This window comes from Mus musculus, chromosome 4 (assembly GCF_000001635.26).
Source record: "Mus musculus strain C57BL/6J chromosome 4, GRCm38.p6 C57BL/6J".
Classification (NCBI taxonomy): domain Eukaryota; kingdom Metazoa; phylum Chordata; class Mammalia; order Rodentia; family Muridae; genus Mus; species Mus musculus.
The window spans coordinates 16,857,797-16,862,055 of NC_000070.6; the positions used below are offsets into that span (position 1 = coordinate 16,857,797).

The 4,259-nt window shown below is 38.2% G+C and overlaps 1 non-coding gene across 1 annotated transcript; it reads right to left on the reverse strand.

Annotated features, from left to right (window-relative positions):
• Nucleotides 1–3,892: 3,892 nt before the first annotated feature.
• Gm23975 lies at nucleotides 3,893–3,998 on the reverse strand. The gene has a single exon (XR_003955435.1). It is a non-coding gene; the product is annotated as a U6 spliceosomal RNA (small nuclear RNA).
• Between the last annotated feature and the right edge of the window lie 261 nt (nucleotides 3,999–4,259).

The window sequence follows — 4,259 nt, forward strand, 5'->3', positions numbered from 1 at the left end:
CTAACATCTGCTGTCACATAAGTTTTTGACCTTAGCCATTCTGACTGCTGTGAGGTGGAATCTCAGGGTTGTTTTGACTTGCATTTCCTTGATGATTGAGGATGGTGAACATTTTTAGGTGCTTCTCAGCCATACTGTATTCCTCAGTTGTTTAGTTCTGTAACCCATTTTTAAATAGGGTTGTTTGTTTTTCTGGAGTCCAAATTCTCCAATTTCTTGATATATATATATATATATATATATATATATATATATATATATATATATATATATATACATATATATTGGATATTAGCCCCCTATCAGAATTAGGACTGGTAAAGACATTTTCCAAATCTTTTGGTTGCCTTTAGGTCTTATTTACAGTGTCCTTTGCCTTACAGAAGCTTGGCGATTTTATGATGTCCCGTCTGTTAATTCTTGATCTCAGAGCATAGGCTACTGGTGTTCTGTTGAGGAACCTTTCCCCTGTGCCCATATCTTCGAGGCTCTTCCCTACTTTCTCCTCTATAAGTTTGAGTGTCTCTGTTTTTTTTTTTTTTAATTAGGTATCTTCTTATTTTACATTTCAAATGCTATCCCAAAAGTCCACCATACCCTCCCCCCTCCAACTCCCCTACCCAGACACTCCCACTTCTTGGCCCTGGTGTTTACCTCTACTGAGGAATATAAAGTTTGCAAGACCAAGGGGCCTCTCTTCTCAATGATGGCCAACTAGGCCATCTTTGGGTACATATGCAGCTAGAGACACAAGCTCTGGGGGTACTGTTTAACTCATATTATTCCACGAAGGGTTGCAGACCCCTTTAGCTCCTTGGGTACTTTCTCTAGCTCCTTCATTGGGGGCCCTGTGATCCATCCAATAGATGACTGTGAGCATCCACTTCTGTGTTTGTCAGGCATCAGGATAGCCTCACAAGAGACAGCTATATCAGAGTCCTTTCAGCAAAATCTTGCTGGCATATGCAATGGTGTCTGTTTTTGGAGGTTGATTATGGGATGGATCCCTGGGTATGGCAGTCTCTAGATGGTCCATCCTTACGTCTCAGCTCCAAACTTTGTCTCTGTAACTCCTTCCATGGGTGTTTTGTTCCCAGTTCTAAGAAGGGGAAAAGTGACCACATTTTCATCTTCGTTCTTCTTGAGTTTCATATGTTTTGCAACTTGTATCTTGGTTATTCTAAGTTTCTAGGCTAATATCTACTTATCAATGAGGACATATCATGTGAGTTCTTTGGTGATTAGGTTACCTCACTGAGGATGATGCCCTCTAGATGGATGATGCCCTCTAGATCCATCCATTTGCCTAGGAATTTTATAAATTCATTCTTTTTAATAGCCGAGTAGTACTCCATTGTGTAAATATACCACATTTTCTGTACCCATTACTCTTTTGAGGGGCATCTGGGTTCTTTCCAGCTTCTGACTATTGTAAATAAGGCTGCTACGAACAGGGTGGAGCATGTGTCCTTCTTACCAGTTGGAACATCTTCTGGATATATGCCCAGGAGCGATATTGCTGGATCCTCCAGTAGTACTATATCCAATTTTCTGAGGAACCTCCAGACTGACTTCCAGGTTGGTTGTACCAGCTTGCAATCCCACCAAAAATGGTGTAGTGTTCCTCTTTGTCCACATCCCTGCCAGCATCTGCTGTCACATGGATTTTTTATCTTAGCCATTCTGACTGGCGTGAGGTGGAATCTCAGGTTTGTTTTGATTTGCATTTCCCTGATGATTAAGGATGCTGAACATTTTTTCAGGTGCTTTTCAGCCATTCAGTATTCCTCAGGTGAGAAATCTTTGTTTAGCTCTGTACCCCATTTTTAATGGGGTTATTTGATTTTCTGGAGTCCACCTTCTTGAGTTCTTTATATATATTGGATATTAGTACCCTATCTGATTTAGGATTGGCAAAGATCTTTTCCCAATCTGTTGGTGGTCTTTTTGTGTTTTTGACAGTGTCTTTTACCTTACAGAAACTTTGCAATTTTATGAGGTCACATTTCGATTCTCATTCTTACAGCACAAGCCATTGCTGTTCTATTCAGGAATTTTCCCCCTGTGCCTATATGTTCGAGACTTTTCCCTACTTTCTCCTCTATAAGTTTCAGTGTCTCTGGTTTTATGTGGAGTTCCTTGATCCACTTAGATATGATCTTAATACAAGGAGATAAGAATGGATCAAATCGCTTTCTTCAACATGATAACCTCCAGTTGTGCCAGCACCGTTTGTTGAAAATGCTGTCATTTTTCCACTGATGGTTTTAGCTCCCTTGTCAAAGATCAAGTGATGATAGGTGTGTGGGTTCATTTCTGGATCTTCAATTCTGTTCCATTGATCTAATGGTCTGTCACTTTACCAGTATCATGCAGTTTTTATCACAATTGCTCTGTAGTACAGCTACAGGTCAGGGATGATGATTCCACCATTGATTCTTTTATTGTTGAGAATAGTTTTCACTTTCCTAGTTTTTTTGTTATTCCAGATGAATTTGCAAATTGCCCTTTCTAAATCTATGAAGAATTTAGTAGGAATTTTGATGGAGATTGAATTGAATCTGCAGATTGCTTTTGCCAAGATAAACATTTTTATGATATTAATCATGGCAATCCATGATCATGGGAGATCTTTCCATCTTCTGTGATCTTCAATTTCTTTCTTTAGAGACTTGAAGTTATTAGCATACAGATCTTTCACTTGCTTAGTTAGAGTCACACAAAGGTATTTTATATTATTTGTAACTATTGTGAAGGGTGTTGTTTCAAAGATTTATTTTTCATCCTCTTTATTCTTGTGTAGTGAAAAGCCACTTATTTATTTGAATTAATTTTATATCCAGCTACTTCACTGAATTTCTTTATCAGTTTTAGAGGTTCCCTGGTGGATTGTTTAAGGTCACTTATATATACTATCATATCATCTGCAAATAGTGATATTTTGACTTCTTTCTTACCAATTCATATCTCCTTTATCTCCCTTTGTTGTCTAATTGCTCTGGCTAGGATTTCAAGTAGTATATTTAATAGGTAGGGAGAGAGTGGGCAGCCTTGTCTAGTTCCTGATTTTAGTGGGATTGCTTCCAGATTCTCACCATTTAGTTTTATGTTGTCTACTGGTTTGCTATATATTGCTTTTATTATGTTTAGGTATGGGCCTTGAAATCCTGATCTTTCCAAGACTTTTATCATGAAAGGGGTGTTGGACTTTGTTGAATGCTTTCTCCACATCTAATGAGATGATCATGTGGTTTTTGTCTTTGAATTTGTTTATATAGTGAATTACATTGTTGGATTCCCATATACTGAACCATCCTTGCATCCCTGGGATGAAGCCTACTTGATCATGATGGATGATGATTTTGATGTGTTCTTGGATTCAGTTTATGAGGATTTTATTGAGTATTTTTGCATGGATATTCATAAGGAAAATTGGTCTGAAGTTCTCTTTCTTTGTTGGGTCTTTGTGTGGTTTAGGTATCAGAGTAATTGTGGCTTCATAGAACGATTTGGGTAGAGTACATTATGTTTCTTTTTTCTTTTTAATAGTTTGAGGAAAATTGGAATTAGGTCTTCTTTGAAGGTCTGATAGAACTCTGCACCAAACCTATCTGATCCTGGACATTTTGTTGTTGTTGTTGTTGTTGTTGTTGTTGTTTCTGCTGCTGTTGGGAGACTATTAATGACTGTTTTTCTTTCTTTAGGGGATATAGGACTGTTTAGATCATTTATCTCATCCTGATTTAACTTTGGTACCTGGTATCTGTATAGAAAATTGTCCATTTCATCTAGATTTTCTAGTTTTGTTGAGCATACGCTTTTGTAGTAGGATCTGATGATTTTTTGGATTTCCTCAGATTCTGTTATTATATTTCTCTTTCCATTTCTGATAAAAAGTAGGAAATGCTTCATGAATTTCCATGTCATCCTTGGGCAGGGACATGTTAATCTTCTCTGTATCATTACAATTTTATTATATGTGCTGCCGTAGTGAGCACATGTGTAGCCCAGGCTGGCCTCAAACTTGTGATCCTCCTGACTCTGCCTCCTTCAGGAAATCCTACCAGTGTGGGCCACCACTACTGGCTCTTTTCTTCTTAAAACAGTCAATCACTGATCTAGAGTTGATGACCCAGCTATCCTAACTCTCCCAACATCCTGAGCCCTCGGGTTATAGCTATTTGGTAGGGAATAAATGCAGGTCTTCACACCTGTGAGAAAAGCATCTTACTCCTTCAGCCATGGCCCAACCCCATTTT